General features: G+C 42.6%; 1 protein-coding gene across 1 annotated transcript in view; it reads left to right on the forward strand.

The window, feature by feature from the left end:
• The first annotated feature begins 1,025 nt into the window (after positions 1-1,025).
• LOC138671452 (tyrosinase-like) overlaps positions 1,026-24,624 on the forward strand; it is a 128,527-nt gene continuing 104,928 nt past the window's right edge. The window contains exon 1 of the mRNA XM_069759633.1: positions 1,026-1,104. The gene's annotated coding sequence lies outside the window, so the exon portion shown is untranslated. The remainder of the gene's footprint in view (positions 1,105-24,624) is intronic.

Here is a 24,624-nt window from a genome sequence, read left to right on the forward strand (position 1 = left end):
CAAGGAGAAACCAAGGAGAGACCAAGGAGAGACCAAGGAAAGACCAACGAAAGACCAAGGAGAGACCAACGAAAGACCAAGGAGAGACCAAGGAGAGACCAACGAAAGACCAAGGAGAGACCAAGGAGAGACCAAGGAGAGACCAAGGAGAGACCAATGGACAGATCTCTTCTTGGTTTCTCTGGCTTAGAGCAGGAACATAACTCTCCGCCCACAGGCCGCCCCGAAGCACGGGCATAACATTAACTGAAAGCTTCTAACACAGTTTCCACCGCACAGGTCTCAGACAAGCGGTGGACTCCAAGTCTGGCGACATACACGTCTTTACCATATTCTCCTAAAGTACCTCTCTCCGCATATTACGGCTGCATCTCCCCTTCATAGATGTATTCTGTCCCGCTGATTTCCAGGCACATTCATCATATGTATTCCGTATAGTTAACTGAAGAAGGTTCATGTTGAACCGAAACATTTTGAGTATATTACAAAATAAAATTCTTCTGTTCAAGGATCCCAAGTTGAGTGCTAAGTTCTATGTTGATTTAGTATATGGCGTGGGACCCTAACTATAGCACCACTTAGTAGCTGTGCTCACGGTGTTGTTTCACACTATGCATTCACCTACGCCCGCGGCTCACCTGTGGAGACGGACATGCGGCGAGCCTTTCCAGACTGCAGCACGGTTCTGTGATCACATGCGGATTCACCTGCATTCAAAAGCAGTCAGCGGGGACATGTGCTGCGTCCAAAGCGCTGCCAATTACTGACCGAGGGAACGTACCCTAATAACTCACTATTATGAAAGTATCACCATTCTATAGACTATATAATTAATGTGAATCTACTGCATTGCATACGGGATATTGGCACAATAAGCCGTAAACCCAGGAAATCCAAGGTGGCCACACTGCTCATACCGGGATGACGCCCAGTTTTCCTCTTTGGCACAACTTGAGTTCATCTGTGTCCTGTTGTGGTTTTTATGAAGAAGTTTTCATTTGCATCTTTGATCTTCCTGGAGCTTCTTCTCTGGCTGCATAAATAGTCAGTCGTCTCCATCTCTACCCACACACAGCCGGACCCTGAGACATCACCGGCTAGCAGGTACCGTATGTTCTACACTAGATGGCGAGTTTTGGGGCAGATGGGGAGATAGTGAAGATCTACAGGTCTCTACTGCTTCTGTGGTGAGGGCCGGGGTGCAGTGTCCACCTCACATATAATTCTAGGAATGACCAGACGCCACTGCACTAGATGCAGCACCTCTTGTATTCAAGTTCATTTATCATTTGGGTGAAGATGCTCAAAGATGTCAGACACTTTCCACTGATTCTTCTATGGGAGGTCAATTATTCTCAAGAAACTCAGTCTCCAATTAACATGTATGAAGTGCAGTAAAGCTGGTAGTACATTGTGGTAATGTAGAGATGGTGACAGTACAGAGGTGACATGTCACAGGTTATTCTGGGCAGCCCCCCACACACAGTATAAAGCAGCCCACTCAGAGTATAATGTAGGCCCCACCCCCACATACACACACAGTATTGTACAGCCCCCTTCCCTCACAGTGTTATGCAGCCCTCCACACACACAGTGTAATGCAGCCCCCCCACACACAGTATACTGCAGCCCCCCAAACAGTATAGTGCAGACCCCCCACACGCACACTATCGTGCAGCACACACAGTATTGTTCAGCCCCCTCACACAGTACAATGCACCCCCCCAAACACTATCGTGCAGGAGACAGACACACACACACAAACATACACAATACTTATGTCTCCTCCTGGTTCCCCAGCTGTTCTGACTTCTGCAGAGCTCATCAGCTCCACTGCTGAAATATGCTGAGTCAGAGGGGAATGTGATGGGAGAGGGAGCGTCACATGACACTCTCTCCTCCATCTCTGCTTTCAACTTTATCAGCATCTATGATGCCAGTAATGTATGTCTGCTGCACGATAGTGTGTGGGGGGTGCATTGTACTGTGTGTGGGGGCTGAACTATACTGTGTGTGTGCTGCACCACCATTCATACACACACTGTACGTACCGTCCCACCATCCATACACATGCTGTACGTAACATCCCATCATCCATACCCATACTGTGCATACCGTCCCACCATCCATACGCATACTTTGTGTACCATCCCACCATCCACATACTGTTCGTACCGTCCCACCATCCATACACACACTGTATGTACCGTCCGACCATCCATACGCATACTGTGCGTACCGTCCCACCATCCATACGCATACTGAGCGTACCGTCCCACCATCCATACGCATACTTTGTGTACCATCCCACCATCCACATACTGTACGTACCGTCCCACCATCCATACACACACTGTACGTATCGTCCCACCATCTTTACACATACTGTCCCACCGTACCACTATCTATACACATACTGTGCGTACCATCCTACCATCCATACAAACACTGTGCGTACCGTCCAACCATCCATACGCATACTGTCCCACCGTACCACCATCTATACACATACTGTACGTACCTTCCCACCATCCATACACACACTGTACGTACCGTCCCACCATCCATACACACACAGTATGTGTATAGATGGTGGGACAGTGTGTGTATGGATGGTGGGAAGGTACGTACAGTATTTGTATAGATGGTGGGACAGTATGTGTATGGATGGTCAGATGGTACGCACAGTATGTGTATAGATGGTGGTACGGTGGGACAGTGTGTGTGTATGGATGGTGGGACGGTATGTACAGTATGTGTATGGATGGTGGGATGGTACACACAGTATGCGTATAGATGGTGGTACGGTGGGACAGTGCGTAAGGATGGTGGGACAGTACGTACAGTGTGTGGATGGTGGGTCGGTACGGACAGTATGTGTATGGATGGTGGGATGGTACATATAGAATGTGTATAGATGGTGGGACAGTGTGTGTATGGATGGTGGGATGGTACGTACAGTATGTGTATGGATGGTGGGATGGTACGTACAGTATGTGTATGGATGGTGGGACGGTATGCACAGTATGTGTGGATGGTTTGATGGTACGCACAGTATGTGTATGGATGGTGGGACGGTACGCTCAGTACAGGGGCGGACACAAGCAGCAATGGGCCCCTGTGCAGGAAATACATTCGGGGCCCCCCTCATGCATGTATACTGTATATAAAATACCTATAATAACATATGTGTATACACAGCAGTATACACACACATACTAGCCCTATACACAGACAGCAGTATACATACAGCAGAAATTACACACACTAGCAATATATACACACACAGCACTGCAGTATACACACACAGCAGTATACACACACATACTAGCCCTATATACACACACACAGCAGTATACACACTAGCTCTATATACACACACAGCAGTATACACACACATACTAGCCCTATATATACACACACAGCAGTATACACACTAGCTCTATATACACACACAGCAGTATACACACACATACTAGCCCTATATATACACACACACAGCAGTATACACACTAGCTCTATATACACACACAGCAGTATACACACACATACTAGCCCTATATACACACACACAGCATTATACACACACAGCAGTATATACACATATACTAGCCCTATATATACACACACACACAGCAGTATACACACATATACTAGCCCTATATATACACACACACACAGCAGTATACACACTAGCCCTATATACACACACAGCAGTATACACACACATATACTAGCCCTATATATACACACACAGCAGTATACACACACATATACTAGCCCTATATATACACACACACACAGCAGTATACACACATATACTAGCCCTATATATACACACACACACAGCAGTATACACACTAGCTCTATATACACACACAGCAGTATACACACACATATACTAGCCCTATATATATATATATATATACACACAGCAGTATACACACACACTAGCAATATATATACACACAGCAGTACACACACACTAGCAATATATATACACACAGCAGTACACACACACTAGCAATATATATACACACAGCAGTACACACACACTAGCAATATATATACACATAGCAGTGTACACACACACACTAGACAGATCAACATCCATCACATGGAATATGTACGATACCTACAGAGAGTGCAGTTGCAGGTTGCTGGTCAGTCCCAGAACACAGGACATGAGCAGGGGAGACATGGAGCCGGTCCAGACTGTCAGCTCTCATCCCTGCAGACTCCCGGCGGGCCAGGCCTTCTCCTATCTCCTACCTAGAGTAGTAATTCCTCCTCCCCTCCCCCTATTTTCACGTGTATCCACTATCCCAGTCCTGCCGATCACTGGGGCTCTGGGAAGAATGTGTACAGCAGCGAGTCAGAGACTCATCTTCAGTGACTCCCTCACTCCTCTCTTCCAGCGTCTGCCGCCCCTCACCACACTGCACCAGTGACAGCCGGACAGCAGCATAATGTCTGCTAACAGGAGAGGTCAGGCACTGTTATCAGTAATCCTGCCGCCGGCTGTCATTCACCGCCCTGCTTTCTGGGTCCTTCAGGGGCCCCCTCCGGCTCTGGGCCCCGGTGCAGTTGCACAGGTTGAACCGGCAGGGAAAATACTAAAACCCTATGTGTCATATTTGTCTATACCTCTGCCTATGGTAGATTTTACCTATGGTACATTTTACCTATGGTAGATTTTGCCTATGGTAGATTTTACCTATGGCAGATTTTGCCTATGGTAGATTTTACCTATGGTAGATTTTACCTATGGTACATTTTACCTATGGTAGATTTTACCTATGGTAGATTTTGCCTATGGTAGATTTTACCTATGGTAGATTTTACCTATGGTAGATTTTGCCTATGGTACATTTTACCTATGGTAGATTTTACCTATGGTAGATTTTACCTATGGCAGATTTTACCTATGGTAGATTTTGCCTATGGTAGATTTTGCCTATGGTAGATTTTACCTATGGCAGATTTTACCTATGGTACATTTTACCTATGGTAGATTTTGCCTATGGTAGATTTTACCTATGGTAGATTTTACCTATGGTAGATTTTACCTATAGCAGATTTTACCTATGGTAGATTTTACCTATAGCAGATTTTACCTATGGTAGATTTTACCTATGGTAGATTTTACCTATGGTAGATTTTACCTATAGCAGATTTTACCTATGGTAGATTTTACCTATAGCAGATTTTACCTATGGTAGATTTTACCTATAGCAGATTTTACCTATGGTAGATTTTACCTATAGCAGATTTTACCTATGGTAGATTTTACCTATAGCAGATTTTACCTATGGTAGATTTTACCTATGGTAGATTTTACCTATGGTAGATTTTACCTATGGCAGATTTTACCTATGGTAGATTTTACCTATGGTAGATTTTACCTATGGCAGATTTTACCTATGGTAGATTTTACCTATGGCAGATTTTACCTATGGCAGATTTTACCTATGGTAGATTTTACCTATGGTACATTTTACCTGTGGTACATTTTACCTGTGGTAGATTTTACCTATGGTAGATTTTGCCTATGGTAGATTTTACCTATGGTAGATTTTACCTATGGTACATTTTACCTATGGTAGATTTTACCTATGGTAGATTTTGCCTATGGTAGATTTTGCCTATGGTAGATTTTACCTATGGCAGATTTTACCTATGGTAGATTTTACCTATGGTAGATTTTACCTATGGCAGATTTTACCTATGGTAGATTTTACCTATGGCAGATTTTACCTATGGTAGATTTTACCTATGGCAGATTTTACCTATGGCAGATTTTACCTATGGTAGATTTTACCTATGGTACATTTTACCTGTGGTACATTTTACCTGTGGTAGATTTTACCTATGGTAGATTTTGCCTATGGTAGATTTTACCTATGGTAGATTTTACCTATGGTACATTTTACCTATGGTAGATTTTACCTATGGTAGATTTTGCCTATGGTACATTTTACCTGTGGTAGATTTTACCTATGGCAGATTTTACCTATGGTAGATTTTGCCTATGGTAGATTTTACCTATGGCAGATTTTACCTATGGTAGATTTTACCTATGGTAGATTTTGCCTATGGTACATTTTACCTATGGTAGATTTTACCTATGGTAGATTTTACCTATGGCAGATTTTACCTATGGCAGATTTTACCTATGGTAGATTTTACCTGTGGTACATTTTACCTGTGGTACATTTTACCTGTGGTAGATTTTACCTATGGTAGATTTTGCCTATGGTAGATTTTACCTATGGTAGATTTTGCCTATGGTACATTTTACCTATGGTAGATTTTACCTATGGCAGATTTTACCTATGGCAGATTTTACCTATGGTAGATTTTACCTATGGTAGATTTTACCTATGGTAGATTTTACCTATGGTACATTTTACCTATGGCAGATTTTACCTATGGTAGATTTTACCTATGGTAGATTTTACCTATGGCAGATTTTACCTATGGTAGATTTTACCTATGGCAGATTTTACCTATGGTAGATTTTACCTATGGCAGATTTTACCTATGGCAGATTTTACCTATGGCAGATTTTACCTGTGGCAGATTTTACCTATGGTACATTTTACCTATGGTAGATTTTACCTATGGTAGATTTTACCTATGGCAGATTTTACCTATGGTAGATTTTACCTATGGTAGATTTTACCTATGGCAGATTTTACCTATGGTAGATTTTACCTATGGCAGATTTTACCTATGGCAGATTTTACCTATGGCAGATTTTACCTATGGTAGATTTTACCTATGGTAGATTTTGCCTATGGTAGATTTTGCCTATGGTAGATTTTACCTATGGCAGATTTTACCTATGGTAGATTTTACCTATGGTAGATTTTACCTATGGTACATTTTACCTATGGTAGATTTTACCTATGGCAGATTTTACCTATGGCAGATTTTACCTATGGCAGATTTTACCTATGGTAGATTTTACCTATAGCAGATTTTACCTATGGTAGATTTTACCTATAGCAGATTTTACCTATGGTAGATTTTACCTATAGCAGATTTTACCTATGGTAGATTTTACCTATGGTAGATTTTACCTATGGTAGATTTTACCTATGGCAGATTTTACCTATGGTAGATTTTACCTATGGTAGATTTTACCTATGGCAGATTTTACCTATGGTAGATTTTACCTATGGCAGATTTTACCTATGGCAGATTTTACCTATGGTAGATTTTACCTATGGTACATTTTACCTGTGGTACATTTTACCTGTGGTAGATTTTACCTATGGTAGATTTTGCCTATGGTAGATTTTACCTATGGTAGATTTTACCTATGGTACATTTTACCTATGGTAGATTTTACCTATGGTAGATTTTGCCTATGGTAGATTTTGCCTATGGTAGATTTTACCTATGGCAGATTTTACCTATGGTAGATTTTACCTATGGTAGATTTTACCTATGGCAGATTTTACCTATGGTAGATTTTACCTATGGCAGATTTTACCTATGGTAGATTTTACCTATGGCAGATTTTACCTATGGCAGATTTTACCTATGGTAGATTTTACCTATGGTACATTTTACCTGTGGTACATTTTACCTGTGGTAGATTTTACCTATGGTAGATTTTGCCTATGGTAGATTTTACCTATGGTAGATTTTACCTATGGTACATTTTACCTATGGTAGATTTTACCTATGGTAGATTTTGCCTATGGTACATTTTACCTGTGGTAGATTTTACCTATGGCAGATTTTACCTATGGTAGATTTTGCCTATGGTAGATTTTACCTATGGCAGATTTTACCTATGGTAGATTTTACCTATGGTAGATTTTGCCTATGGTACATTTTACCTATGGTAGATTTTACCTATGGTAGATTTTACCTATGGCAGATTTTACCTATGGTAGATTTTACCTATGGTAGATTTTACCTATGGCAGATTTTACCTATGGCAGATTTTACCTATGGTAGATTTTACCTGTGGTACATTTTACCTGTGGTACATTTTACCTGTGGTAGATTTTACCTATGGTAGATTTTGCCTATGGTAGATTTTACCTATGGTAGATTTTGCCTATGGTACATTTTACCTATGGTAGATTTTACCTATGGCAGATTTTACCTATGGCAGATTTTACCTATGGTAGATTTTACCTATGGTAGATTTTACCTATGGTAGATTTTACCTATGGTACATTTTACCTATGGCAGATTTTACCTATGGTAGATTTTACCTATGGTAGATTTTACCTATGGCAGATTTTACCTATGGTAGATTTTACCTATGGCAGATTTTACCTATGGTAGATTTTACCTATGGCAGATTTTACCTATGGCAGATTTTACCTATGGCAGATTTTACCTGTGGCAGATTTTACCTATGGTACATTTTACCTATGGTAGATTTTACCTATGGTAGATTTTACCTATGGCAGATTTTACCTATGGTAGATTTTACCTATGGTAGATTTTACCTATGGCAGATTTTACCTATGGTAGATTTTACCTATGGCAGATTTTACCTATGGCAGATTTTACCTATGGCAGATTTTACCTATGGTAGATTTTACCTATGGTAGATTTTGCCTATGGTAGATTTTGCCTATGGTAGATTTTACCTATGGCAGATTTTACCTATGGTAGATTTTACCTATGGTAGATTTTACCTATGGTACATTTTACCTATGGTAGATTTTACCTATGGCAGATTTTACCTATGGCAGATTTTACCTATGGCAGATTTTACCTATGGTAGATTTTACCTATGGCAGATTTTACCTATGGCAGATTTTACCTATGGTACATTTTACCTATGGTAGATTTTACCTATGGTAGATTTTGCCTATGGTACATTTTACCTATGGTAGATTTTACCTATGGCAGATTTTACCTATGGCAGATTTTACCTATGGTAGATTTTACCTATGGTAGATTTTACCTATGGTAGATTTTGCCTATGGCAGATTTTGCCTATGGCAGATTTTACCTATGGCAGATTTTACCTATGGCAGATTTTACCTATGGTAGATTTTACCTATGGCAGATTTTACCTATGGTAGATTTTACCTATGGTAGATTTTACCTATGGTACATTTTACCTATGGTACATTTTACCTATGGCAGATTTTACCTATGGCAGATTTTACCTATGGTAGATTTTACCTATGGCAGATTTTACCTATGGCAGATTTTACCTATGGTAGATTTTACCTATGGTACATTTTACCTATGGCAGATTTTACCTATGGCAGATTTTACCTATGGTAGATATTACCTATGGTAGATTTTACCTATGGTACATTTTACCTATGGCAGATTTTACCTATGGTACATTTTACCTATGGTAGATTTTACCTATGGTAGATTTTACCTATGGCAGATTTTACCTATGGTACATTTTACCTATGGTACATTTTACCTATGGCAGATTTTACCTATGGCAGATTTTACCTATGGTAGATTTTACCTATGGTACATTTTACCTATGGCAGATTTTACCTATGGTAGATTTTACCTATGGTAGATTTTACCTATGCCTATGGCACATTTTACCTATGGTAGATTTTTACCTATGGTAGATTTTACCTATGGCAGATTTTACCTATGGTAGATTTTACCTATGGTAGATTTTACCTATGGTACATTTTACCTATGGTAGATTTTACCTATGGTACATTTTACCTATGGTAGATTTTACCTATGCCTATGGCAGATTTTACCTATGGCAGATTTTACCTATGGTAGATTTTACCTATGGTAGATTTTACCTATGGTACATTTTACCTATGGCAGATTTTACCTATGGCAGATTTTACCTATGGTAGATTTTACCTATGGTAGATTTTACCTATGGTAGATTTTACCTATGGTAGATTTTACCTATGGTAGATTTTACCTATGGCAGATTTTACCTATGGTACATTTTACCTATGGTAGATTTTACCTATGGTAGATTTTACCTATGGTACATTTTACCTATGGTACATTTTACCTATGGTAGATTTTACCTATGGTACATTTTACCTATGGTAGATTTTACCTATGCCTATGGTAGATTTTACCTATGGTACATTTTACCTATGGTACATTTTACCTATGGTAGATTTTACCTATGGTACATTTTACCTATGGTAGATTTTACCTATGCCTATGGCAGATTTTACCTATGGCAGATTTTACCTATGGTAGATTTTACCTATGGTAGATTTTACCTATGGTACATTTTACCTATGCCTATGGTAGATTTTACCTATGGTAGATTTTACCTATGGTAGATTTTACCTATGGTACATTTTACCTATGGTAGATTTTACCTATGCCTATGGTAGATTTTACCTATGGCAGATTTTACCTATGGTAGATTTTACCTATGGTACATTTTACCTATGGCAGATTTTACCTATGGTAGATTTTACCTATGGTACATTTTACCTATGGCAGATTTTACCTATGGTACATTTTACCTATGGTACATTTTACCTATGGTAGATTTTACCTATGGTAGATTTTACCTATGGTACATTTTACCTATGGTAGATTTTACCTATGGTAGATTTTACCTATGGCAGATTTTACCTATGGTAGATTTTACCTATGGCAGATTTTACCTATGGTACATTTTACCTATGGTAGATTTTACCTATGGTAGATTTTACCTATGGTACATTTTACCTATGGTAGATTTTACCTATGGTAGATTTTACCTATGGTACATTTTACCTATGGCAGATTTTACCTATGGTACATTTTACCTATGGTACATTTTACCTATGGTAGATTTTACCTATGGTAGATTTTACCTATGGTACATTTTACCTATGGCAGATTTTACCTATGGTACATTTTACCTATGGTACATTTTACCTATGGTAGATTTTACCTATGGTACATTTTACCTATGGTACATTTTACCTATGGTAGATTTTACCTATGGTAGATTTTACCTATGGTACATTTTACCTATGGTAGATTTTACCTATGGTACATTTTACCTATGGTAGATTTTACCTATGGTAGATTTTGCCTATGGTAGATTTTACCTATGGTAGATTTTACCTATGGCAGATTTTACCTATGGTACATTTTACCTATGGTAGATTTTACCTATGCCTATGGCAGATTTTACCTATGGTAGATTTTACCTATGGCAGATTTTACCTATGGTAGATTTTACCTATGGTAGATTTTACCTATGGTACATTTTACCTATGGTACATTTTACCTATGGTACATTTTTTTAGTCATATTTGTCTATACCTATGGTAGATTTTTTACAGTGTACGGGAAATCAGCGATTCCGCAAAACTAATGAATGTTTCGCGGAAAAAAATCGAAACATTTGCACAAGTTTTGCGGATTACATTGAAATGATTGGAAACCATATGTAAGCGTTTTTTTCACGTTTATCGCGTTTTTATAGCAAAAAAAAGCGAAAAATACCGAACGTGTGCACATAGCCTTACAACTCCCTTCTCTGTGTACCTGAATTGAGAGAGGGAGGGGGATGTTTTGAGTGAGATAATATTAAGGCTAGGTTCTCATTTCATTTTCGGGTGAGCGCTAACAGACAGCGTTGCACGGCGAAATTAACGCCGTCCAACGCGTCCATTAGCGCTCCCATTGCCAGCAATGTTAAAGCGCATTGCTAGTGCGTGCCATTTTCGGCACGCGCTAGCGATGTGTCGTTCTTTTGTGATGCGCCTCGGACGCTGCTTGCAGCTAGAGCTAGCGGGGACATTTAACGCGACCCCTAAAAAGACATTGCGTTAGCGCAATCCCCTAGCACTTAGTGCTAAACGGACTGCCCTAACGCAATGAGAACCTAGCCTAATATTGTCTACCATGAGATAGTTTATAAACCCTCCTCTCACACATCCAGTACCCAGCAACCACAGAATGCAGAGTAAGTGGACATGCTAGCTGGGGCATAGAATGCAGAGTAAGTGGACATGCTGGCTGGGGCATAGAATGCAGAGTAAGTGGACATGCTAGCTGGGGCATAGAATGCAGAGTAAGTGGACATGCTAGCTGGGGCATAGAATGCAGAGTAAGTGGACATGCTAGCTGGGGCATAGAATGCAGAGTAAGTGGACATGCTAGCTGGGGCATAGAATGCAGAGTAAGTGGACATGCTGGCTGGGGCATAGAATGCAGAGTAAGTGGACATGCTAGCTGGGGCACAGAATGCAGAGTAAGTGGACATGCTAGCTGGGGCATAGAATGCAGAGTAAGTGGACATGCTAGCTGGGGCATAGAATGCAGAGTAAGTGGACATGCTAGCTGGGGCATAGAATGCAGAGTAAGTGGACATGCTGGCTGGGGCATAGAATGCAGAGTAAGTGGACATGCTGGCTGGGGCACAGAATGCAGAGTAAGTGGACATGCTAGCTGGGGCACAGAATGCAGAGTAAGTGGACATGCTGGCTGGGGCACAGAATGCAGAGTAAGTGGACATGCTGGCTGGGGCACAGAATGCAGAGTAAGTGGACATGCTGGCTGGGGCACAGAATGCAGAGTAAGTGGACATGCTGGCTGGGGCACAGAATGCAGAGTAAGTGGACATGCTGGCTGGGGCATAGAATGCAGAGTAAGTGGACATGCTAGCTGGGGCACAGAATGCAGAGTAAGTGGACATGCTGCCTGGAGCATAGAATGCAGAGTAAGTGGACATGCTAGCTGGGGCATAGAATGCAGAGTAAGTGGACATGCTAGCTGGGGCACAGAATGCAGAGTAAGTGGACATGCTAGCTGGGGCATAGAATGCAGAGTAAGTGGACATGCTAGCTGGGGCACAGAATGCAGAGTAAGTGGACATGCTAGCTGGGGCATAGAATGCAGAGTAAGTGGACATGCTAGCTGGGGCATAGAATGCAGAGTAAGTGGACATGCTAGCTGGGGCATAGAATGCAGAGTAAGTGGACATGCTAGCTGGGGCATAGAATGCAGAGTAAGTGGACATGCTAGCTGGGGCATAGAATGCAGAGTAAGTGGACATGCTGGCTGGGGCACAGAATGCAGAGTAAGTGGACATGCTAGCTGGGGCACAGAATGCAGAGTAAGTGGACATGCTAGCTGGGGCATAGAATGCAGAGTAAGTGGACATGCTAGCTGGGGCACAGAATGCAGAGCAAGTGGACATGCTAGCTGGGGCATAGAATGCAGAGTAAGTGGACATGCTAGCTGGGGCACAGAATGCAGAGTAAGTGGACATGCTAGCTGGGGCATAGAATGCAGAGTAAGTGGACATGCTAGCTGGGGCATAGAATGCAGAGTAAGTGGACATGCTGGCTGGAGCATAGAATGCAGAGTAAGTGGACATGCTAGCTGGGGCATAGAATGCAGAGTAAGTGGACATGCTAGCTGGGGCACAGAATGCAGAGTAAGTGGACATGCTAGCTGGAGCATAGAATGCAGAGTAAGTGGACATGCTGGCTGGGGCACAGAATGCAGAGTAAGTGGACATGCTAGCTGGAGCATAGAATGCAGAGTAAGTGGACATGCTGGCTGGAGCATAGAATGCAGAGTAAGTGGACATGCTGGCTGGAGCATAGAATGCAGAGTAAGTGGACATGCTGGCTGGAGCATAGAATGCAGAGTAAGTGGACATGCTAGCTGGGGCATAGAATGCAGAGTAAGTGGACATGCTGGCTGGAGCATAGAATGCAGAGTAAGTGGACATGCTGGCTGGAGCATAGAATGCAGAGTAAGTGGACATGCTAGCTGGAGCATAGAATGCAGAGTAAGTGGACATGCTGGCTGGAGCATAGAATGCAGAGTAAGTGGACATGCTGGCTGGAGCATAGAATGCAGAGTAAGTGGACATGCTAGCTGGGGCACAGAATGCAGAGTAAGTGGACATGCTAGCTGGGGCATAGAATGCAGAGTAAGTGGACATGCTGGCTGGGGCATATCTTAAGGTTCCGTCACACTCAGCAACTTTGCAACGAGAACGACAACGATCCGTGACGTTGCAGCGTCCTGGATAGCGATCTCGTTGTGTTTGACACGCAGCAGCGATCTGGATCCCACTGTGCCATCGCTGGTCGGAGCTAGAAGTCCAGAACTTTATTTGGTCGCTAGATCGGCGCGTATCGTCATGTTTGACATCAAAAGCAACGACGCCAGCAATGTTTTTACATGGAGCGAGAACGATAAGTGAGTCGCCGTTACGTCACTGGATTGCTCCTGCATCGTTCTGTTTGACGTCTCTACAGCGACATAAACAGCGACGCTCCAGTGATCGGCTCGTTGTCTATATCGCTGCAGCGTCGCTATGTGTGACTGTACCTTACTGAAGTCAAGCTGCAACACCAGGCTCTCCCATCATCACTTTGGTAAGAATTACGAATAACGGTTTTAAGCTCCGTTTTTTTTTTGGAATACGTTCATATTAGTGACAGAAAGTTACTTTCCCAGTTTCATTAGGATCTTTTTAGGGATTCAGTCGTTATGCGCCATATTCTGCCATACCTATGCCTAGTGTGTTATCACGGTTGGAAACGGAAAAACGGTTTTGAGCTCCGTTTTTTTTATTGGAATATGTTCATATTAGTACAACGACGTTATCTTCCAAGTTTCATCTTTTTCGGGATTCAGTCTTTATGCGCCATTTTCTGCCATACCTATGCCTACAGTGTTATCATGGTTGGAAACGGAATAACGGTTTTGAGCTCCGTTTTTTTTATTGGAATATGTTCATATTAGTACAACAACGTTATCTTCCAAGTTTCATTAGGATCTTTTTAGGGATTCAGTCTTTATGCGCCATTTTCTGCCATACCTATGTCTATGGTAGTTTTTTTTCTAAAGTTGAATTTTTTGAATCTATTTTTTCTTTCCACTTCACTATTTAAAAATAAATTAGCGGAGGTTAAACTTTAATTGCGTTTTCAACAAGGCAAACCCATACATTGCTATAGAGTAACTTTACATTTGAAATAAACACTGAATCCCTAAGAAGATCTTGATGAAACTTTGAAAATAAGTTTGTCATTAATATGAACTTTTTCCAGCAAGAAAAACAAAGCTTAAAAATGTAATTACCGTATGTTTTCAACAATGTTAATTCATACATTCCTATATAGTAACTTTACATTTCAACTAAACAGTGAATCCTTAAAGGGAACCTGTCACCCCGTTTTTTGAGATTGAGCTATAAATACTGTTAAATAGGGCCTGCGCTGTGTGTTCCTATAGTGTATGTAGTGTACCCCGATTCCCCATGTATGCTGAGAAATAACTTACCAAAGTCGCCGTTTTCGCCTGTCAATCAGGCTGGTCAGGTTGGGAGGGCGTGGTGACATCGCTGGTTCTTCCTCAGCTTTACGTTGGTGGCGTAGTGGCGTAGTGGTGAAGACACAGCGCGCGATCTGCGCTGTCATCCCTTTCGTCGGTGGGGGCGGCCATCTTCCTGGGGCCACGCGTGCGCAGATCGAGTGCTCTGCTGCACGGGGCTTCAGGAAAATGGCCGCGGGATGCCGCGCGTGCGCATTAGAGATCGCGGCGGCCATTTTCCCAAAGCCGAGATGCAAACTCGGCTTTGGGAAAATGGCCGCCGCGATCTCTAATGCGCACGCGCGGCATCCCGCGGCCATTTTCCTGAAGCCCCGTGCAGCAGAGCACTCGATCTGCGCACGCGTGGCCCCAGGAAGATGGCCGCCCCCACCGACGAAAGGGATGACAGCGCAGATCGCGCGCTGCTTGTTCACCACTACACCACTACGCCACCAACGTAAAGCTGAGGAAGAACCAGCGATGTCACCACGCCCTCCCGACCTGACCAGCCTGATTGACAGGCGAAAACGGCGACTTTGGTAAGTTATTTCTCAGCATACATGGGGAATCGGGGTACACTACATACACTATAGGAACACACAGCGCAGGCCCTATTTAACAGTATTTATAGCTCAATCTCAAAAAACGGGGTGACAGGTTCCCTTTAAGTATATCTTTATCGAAAATTTTTGCCTTAGGCCGGCGTCACACTAACGTGTTTTACGGATGTATGAGAGGTGCAGAAAATACGGATTGCATACGGTACAGTGATTCTCTATGCCCCTGCTCCTATCTGCCGTATTTTACTGATCCGTATTATACGTCTTTCTACGGCCGTAGAAAATCGCAGCATGCTGCGTTTGTCACCGTATTGCGCAAAAAATACGCCAATGAAAGTCTATGGGGGCCAGAAAAATACGGATCACACACGGACCAGCAGTGTGACTTGCGAGGAATACGCAGCGGTGTTAGAGAGAAAAGCCGGTAATTCAGTGCGGTGTACAGTAAAATCACACTGACAGCTTCCAGTAGAATAGGTAGAATAAATGTCTACACATAGAATAGGGGTGTATATATATATATATATGGTGGCCCGATTCTAACGCATCGGTTATTCTAGAATATGCATGTCCACGTAGTATATTGCCCAGCCACGTAGTATATTGCCCAGTCACGTAGTATATAGCCCAGCCACGTAGTATATTGCCCAGTCACGTAGTATATTGCCCAGTCACGTAGTATATTGCCCAGCCACGTAGTATATTGCCCAGCCACGTAGTATATTGCCCAGCCATGTAGTATATTGCCCAGCTATGTAGTATATAGCCCAGCCATGTAGTATATAGCCCAGCCATGTAGTATATTGCCCAGTCACGTAGTATATTGCCCAGTCACGTAGTATATTGCCCAGCCACGTAGTATATTGCCCAGCCACGTAGTATATTGCCCAGCCACGTAGTATATTGCCCAGCCATGTAGTATATTGCCCAGCCATGTAGTATATAGCCCAGCCACGTAGTATATTGCCCAGCCACGTAGTATATAGCCCAGCCAAGTAGTATATTGCCCAGCCACGTAGTATATTGCCCAGTCACGTAGTATATTGCCCAGTCACGTAGTATATTGCACAGTCACGTAGTATATTGCACAGTCACGTAGTATATTGCACAGTCACGTAGTATATTGCCCAGCCACGTCGTATATTGCCCAGCGACGTAGTATATTGCCCAGCCACGTCGTATATTGCCCAGCCACGTAGTATATTGCCCAGCCACGTAGTATATTGCCCAGTTACGTAGTATATTGCCCAGCCACGTAGTATATTGCCCAGTCACGTAGTATATTGCACAGTAACGTAGTATATTGCCCAGCCACGTAGTATATTGCACAGTCACGTAGTATATTGCACAGTCACGTAGTATATTGCACAGTCACGTAGTATATTGCCCAGCCACGTAGTATATTGCCCAGTCACGTAGTATATTGCACAGTCACGTAGTATATTGCACAGTCACGTAGTATATTGCACAGTCACGTAGTATATTGCCCAGTCACGTAGTATATTGCACAGTCACGTAGTATATTGCACAGTCACGTAGTATATTGCACAGTCACATAGTATATTGCCCAGCCACGTAGTATATTGCACAGTAACGTAGTATATTGCCCAGCCACGTAGTATATTGCACAGTCACATAGTATATTGCACAGTCACGTAGTATATTGCACAGTCACGTAGTATATTGCCCAGTCACGTAGTATATTGCACAGTCACGTAGTATATTGCACAGTCACGTAGTATATTGCACAGTCACGTAGTATATTGCCCAGCCACGTAGTATATTGCCCAGCCACGTAGTATATTGCCCAGCCACGTAGTATAGTGCCCAGCCAGGTTTGTTACAGTTTAAAAAATAAAAAATAAACATATACTCACCTTTCCGAGGGCCCATTGTAGTCCACGGCAGCTTCCAGTCCCAGGGTTGGTATGAGCGCAGGACCTGTGATGACGTCGCGGTCGCATGATCATGACGCCATGGCAGGTCCTTCTCGCATACTATCTTTGCCACCGGAACCTGCAACGGAAGATTACGGCCGGCGCGAGTGACTATGGAGGGTGAGTATAGCAGTTTTTTTTTACTTATTATTTTTAACATTACATGTTTTACTATTGATGCCGCATACGCAGCATCAATAGTAAAAAGTTGGGGACACACAGGGTAAATAGCGGCGGTAACAGAGTGCGTTACCCGCGGCATAACGCGGTCCGTTACCGCCGGCATTAACCCTGTGTTAGCGGTGACCGGAGGGGAGTATGCGGGTGCGGGGCACTGACTGCGGGGAGTAAAGAGCGGCCATTTTCTTCTGGACTGTGCCCGTCGCTGATTGGTCGCAGTAGCCATGACAGGCAGCTTGCGAGACCAATCAGCGAATGAATAACCGTGGCAGACAGACAGAAGGACAGACGGAAGTGACCCTTAGACAATTATATATATATATATATATATATATATATATATATAATCAGTGAGACACATATATGTATATATATTATTATTTCATACAGCGCTAGATAGCAAAAGCCGGCAATTGAATTACCGGCTTTTGCTTTCTCCTTCCTAAACCCGACATGATATGAGACATGGTTACATACAGTAAACCATCTCATATCCCCATTTTTTTTGCATATTCCACACTACTAATGTTAGTAGTGTGTATATGCAAAATTTGGCAGTTCTAGCTATTAAATTAAAGGGTTAAATGGCGGAAAAAATTGGCGTGGGCTCCCGCGCAATTTTCTCCGCCAGAGTAGTAAAGCCAGTGACTGAGGGCACATATTAATAGCCTGGAGAGGGTCCACGGTTATTGCCCCCCCCCCTGGCTAAAAACATCTGCCCCCAGCCACCCCAGAAAAGGCACATCTGGAAGATGCGCCTATTCTGGCACTTGGCCACTCTCTTCCCACTCCCCTGTAGTGGTGGGATATGGGGTAATGAAGGGTTAATGTCACCTTGCTATTGTAAGGTGACATTAAGCCAAATTACAGTAATAATGGAGAGGCGTCAATGGATAGCCATTATTAAACCAATAGTACGAAATAGTTAATAAAACACACACACACACACACACATTATTACAAAGTATTTTAATGAAATAAATACACAGGTTGTTGTAATAGTTTATTAGACTGGTAATCCACCTAAAGACCCTCGTTCTGTAAAAAAGGTAAAATAAAAAAGCAACACTATCCCATACCTTCCGTCGTTCTGTCACGTCCCACGATGTAAATCCTTCTGAAGGGGTTAACTAATTTTATAAGCTGAAGCTCTGCTAGTGCAGCTGTGCTCCTGCCTGTAAAACCCCAGGGAATGAATGGAATGTAGGTCAATGACCTGTAATTACCTTCAGTTGCGGTGATGCGCCCTCTGCTGGATGTCCTCATATGAACTCGAGCGTGGGAAAATATTCTGAAAAGTTCCCAGGCTTGAGTTCATATGAGGACATCCAGCAGAGGGCGCATCAGCGCAACTGAAGGTAACTACAGGTCATTCACCTACATTCCATTCATTCGCTGGGGTTTTACAGGCAGGAGCACAGCTGCATTAGCAGAGCTTCTGCTTGTAAAATTTGTTAACCCCTTCAGATGGATTTACATCGTGGGACGTGACAGAACGACGGAAGATATGGGATATTTTTGTGGTTTTTTTTTACCTTTTTTACAGACCGAGGGTCTTCAGGTGGATTACCAGGATAATAAAATATTACAAAAACCTGTTTATTTATTTCATTAAAATACTTTGTAATAATGTGTGTGTGTTTTTTTTAACCATTTCATACTATTGGATTAATAATGGATAGGTGTCATAATTTAATTTATATAATCTCTCTGATCTCAGTTTACTGATAAAATAAAATATACAGTTTACTTTACTTTAAAAAAAAAAAAAGGCTCACTTACACTGGCCGTTTTGGCTCCGTTATGGGCATGCGCTTTTTATGCGCATAAGAAGCGCATGCTGAATTATTGTGCTGCTGGTTTGTAGTGCACACAGTCATTCAAATAGGCGGCGGCAGTCCGTTCGTTGCGCAGAAGAAGCGCAGTGTCTGTACTTGCCCATTGACAACAGTACACTCTTTTTCAGCACAGAAAGGATGCGCTGAAAAAACGTGCAAACGCTGCTTGTCTGAACAAGCCCTTAATATTATTTTTATTATTATACATTTTTATGAGGCGAAATTAAGCTGTCTGTTGTAAACACAAGTCACATATATGTTCATTTAACGTAGGCAGACTTTGTTGACCGATAGTTCGTGAAAAAAGATGTTGCCGTGGGATTCCTGGTTTTTCACATTTATCTTTGTTGGTGATTTTCATAATACATTCTCTAAAGTTGAAATCCGTGTCCCAGAGGTGTCTACATACTAAGCTATAATTGCGGATAAGTTTTTTTCTGTGCGATTTGGTTTTTGGCGCTACTTCTTCTGCAAGCTTGCACCAGAAGCTCCCACTACTAACGCTTGAATTCACTTCAGTGTTTGGACTTCTTTCAAACACTCTAGTAGCAGCTTTCAATAAGTCTTCAGTGCATATACATTTCTTTAAATTTCCACCACTTTTTGGTTTCTTCTTATTGTGAAATGCAAGAGACAATGCTAAAAATCTTGTAGTTGAATGAGAATTCGTTGTATCTGAAACTGTTTGTTCTGAAGTTAATTTTGTCACGTCCTTCTTTTTGCCAGGGGTTCCTTGTATTTCTTCATTCTCGGGAACTGTAGATTCTCTTTTATTTTTCTTTACTAAAGATTTGAAGGGCATTGTTCAAAATTCCTGTAGCCAATTTTTTTTTAATTGTGAAAAAAAGATACAGAAATTAAAACAATATAACAACCAAAACAAGAAGTCATTTAAAGATTAACTATCATTTACCTTTTTTTTTTTTTTTTTGGGGACCCCCCTCCCCCCTGAACCCATTTGGACCGGTTTAAAAATAAAAAAAATTCTTAAATACCCTCCTGTCGACCCACAAAGCTCCTCTTCTGGGCCGTCCCGCAACTGAACAAATGCCGTGATGCACGTGGATGCCGGCTGATGACCATCGTGGTATACAGAGCGATGCTGCACAGGCATGTGATGCCGATTCAGCGATGTCTTCACTGGTAACCAGGGTAAACATCGGGTTACTAAGCGCAGGGCCGCGCTTAGTAACTCGATGTTTACCCTGGTTACCAGTGTAAACGTAAAAAAAAAAAAACACTACATACTTACCTACCGCTGTCTGTCCCCCGGCGCTGTGCTTCTCTGCACTGTGTGCGACTGTCAGTGCAGAGAAGCACAGCGCCGGGGGACAGACACGGAATGTAAGTATGTAGTTTTTTTTTTTTTACGTTTACACTGGTAACCAGGGTAAACATCCGGTTACTAAGCGCGGCCCTGCGCTTAGTAACCCGATGTTTACCCTGGTTACCAGGGGACCGGCATCGTTGGTCGCTGGAGAGCGGTCTGTGTGACAGCTCTCCAGCGACCAAACAGCGACGCTGCAGCGATCCGGATCGTTGTCGGTATCGCTGCAGCGTCGCTAAATGTGACGGTACCTTAAAGCGTCTTCAATGTGAAAACTGTTTAGGAGGATAGCTTAGCAAGGGACAGTGAGTTGCGTTTTTGCAACTGAGTGATTTAGGGACAGTTTAGTGTAGGAATAGTTACAAAAACTAAAAAATATAATAATAAAAAAACTATTTAATTTTTTTTTATATAACAAAAATATTAATTTAAAAGAATTGATAGTTACTCTTTAAAGGGAAGGTGCCACCAGTTTTCTTGCAGTTTGCTTTTTTGTGAAATTAAGCTTAAAATAGTAAAAAAAAATTATTAATGCAATGTCTGCAAACATTATATGAAAAATCTACTATAAAATTGTCTAAGGGTCACTTCCGTCTGTCTGTCCTTCTGTCTGTCTGTCACGGTTATTCATTTGCTGATTGGTCTCGCCAGCTGCCTGTCATGGCTGCCGCGACCAATCAGCGACGGGCACAATCCGGAAGAAAATGGCCGCTCCTTACTCCCCGCAGTCAGTGCCTGTCGCCCGCATACTCCCCTCCGGTCACCGCTAACACAGGGTTAATGCCGGCGGTAACGGACCGCGTTATGTAGCGGGTAACGCACTCCGTTACTGCGGCTATTAACCCTGTGTGTCCCCAACTTTTTACTATTGACGATGCCTATGCGGCATCAATAGTAAAAAATGTAATGTTAAAAATAATACTAAAAAAAACCAAAAACCCTGCTATTCTCACCCTCCGTAGTCGCTCGCGCCAGCCGCCATCTTCTGTTGCAGGTTCTGGTGGCAAAGATGGTATGGGAGAAGGACCTAACCATGACGTCACGGTCATGTGACCGCGACGTCATCACAGGCCCTGCGCTCACATGTGACTGGGCAATATACTACGTGGCTGGGCAATATACTACGTGACTGGGCAATATACTACATGGCTGGGCAATACACTACGTGACTGGGCAATATACTACGTGGCTGGGCAATATACTACGTGGCTGGGCAATATACTACGTGGCTGGGCAATATACTACGTGACTGGGCAATATACTACGTGGCTGGGCAATATACTACGTGGCTGGGCAATATACGACGTGGCTGGGCAATATACTACGTGGCTGGGCAATATACTACGCGGCTGGGCAATATACTACGTAACTGGGCAATATACTACGTGACTGGGCAATATACTATGTGACTGGGCAATATACTACGTGGTTGGGCAATATACTACATAATTGGGCAATATACTACGTGACTGGGCAATATACTACGTGGCTGGGCAATATACTACGTAACTGGGCAATATACTATGTGACTGGGCAATATACTACGTGGCTGGGCAATATACTACGTGACTGGGCAATATACTACGTGGCTGAGCAATATACTACGTGGCTGGGCAATATACTATGTCACTGGGCAATATACTACGTGACTGGGCAATATACTACGTAACTGGGCAATATACTACGTGGCTGGGCAATATACTACGTCACTGGGCAATATACTACGTGACTGGGCAATATACTACGTGGCTGGGCAATATACTACGTCACTGGGCAATATACTACGTGACTGGGCAATATAATACGTGGCTGGGCAATATACTACGTGGCTGGGCAATATACTACGTGGCTGTGCAATATAATACGTGGCTGTGCAATATAATACGTGGCTGTGCAATATACTACGTGGCTGGGCAATATACTACGTGGCTGGGCAATATACTACGTGGCTGGGCAATATACTACATAACTGGGCAATATAATACGTGGCTGGGCAATATACTACGTGACTGGGCAATATATTACATAACTGGGCAATATAATACATGGCTGTGCAATATACTACATAACTGGGCAATATAATACGTGGCTGGGCAATATACTACGTGGCTGGGCAATATAATACGTGGCTGGGCAATATACTACATAACTGGGCAATATAATACGTGGCTGGGCAATATACTACGTGGCTGGGCAATATAATACGTGGCTGTGCAATATACTATGTGGCTGTGCAATATACTACGTCGCTGGGCAATATACTACGTGGCTGGGCAATATACTACATAACTGGGCAATATACTACGTGGCTGGGCAATATACTACATAACTGGGCAATATACTACGTGGCTGGGCAATATACTACGTGGCTGGGCAATATACTACGTGGCTGGGCAATATACTACGTGGCTGGGCAATATACTACGTGGATATGCACATTCTAGAATACCCGATAAGTTAAAATCGGGCCACCATCTAGTATTATATATTTTCTTATAAATATATATATTGACCACTAGGGGGAGCATTTTCTGTTTTAGACCTCAAGCAGCTATAGTGAGACATTTACCAGCTTTACTCTTTGCTGGAAAATTGGGGCAGTAACTGCTGACATCACCATTTCCCTCCCCTTTTGGGTGGTCTACTATCCCTTGGGCAGAATGAAGGGCAGCATCACAGGGCAGCGCCTTTTTGTGTGTGACTGACCTGTGATCTGCTATCACCAGCAGTTACTGCATCAGAAGCACAGCTTGTTTACAGAGGAGCAGAAGATGGTGGACTCAGCAGCATCATGGACCTGAGGAAGAGTGAAGACATGTGGTGTGTATGGAGCAGCATTATCAGAGCAGAGCTGTCTGTGACTCATCCATCTATCATATAAGAAGGAGATCCAGGTCTGCAGTGACTGGCCAGGCATTGTGGAGGGAGGGAAGAGATACATTAATATGGCTGAGAGAGACTAATGGGAGAGAGAGAGAGAGACATGTAGAATGATGAGTGAGACACATGGAGCATGATGGGGAGAGAGATACACATGGAATAGCAGGGGTGAGACACATGGAGCGTGATGGGGAAAGATGCATCCGCTGCCCACGTTGTGCTACATTTAGCACAATGTCCGTCGGTTTGTCGGGCCGACGGTTTGCGCTGGCCCCATACCGATGGAAGTGTGAAAGTAGCCTAAGTGGAGCTCGGCAGATAGCACTGGACTATAATAAAATGGCAGCCAGTCACACCTACAGCAGTGAGTTGTGCAGCCCACAGAGGCGCCCGGCTCACTGCTAATGCTGCTGCAATGTTACAGATAGGGTCCGAGCCGGTCTATTATCTCCTATGTCCATGGGATGCCGTAATCTGACACTGATAGTGCCCTGCTACTGCTGCAAAACCAAGATGTCAGCCCCCAGTGCATTCTGTAAACTCATATAACACACTAAATGTAACACATTTCACATGCATTCAAAACTTGGTTATAACAGCATGTTATGCTACATTACAGTGATTTA

This window comes from Ranitomeya imitator, chromosome 3 (assembly GCF_032444005.1).
Source record: "Ranitomeya imitator isolate aRanImi1 chromosome 3, aRanImi1.pri, whole genome shotgun sequence".
In the NCBI taxonomy this organism is placed as follows: Eukaryota; Metazoa; Chordata; class Amphibia; order Anura; family Dendrobatidae; genus Ranitomeya; species Ranitomeya imitator.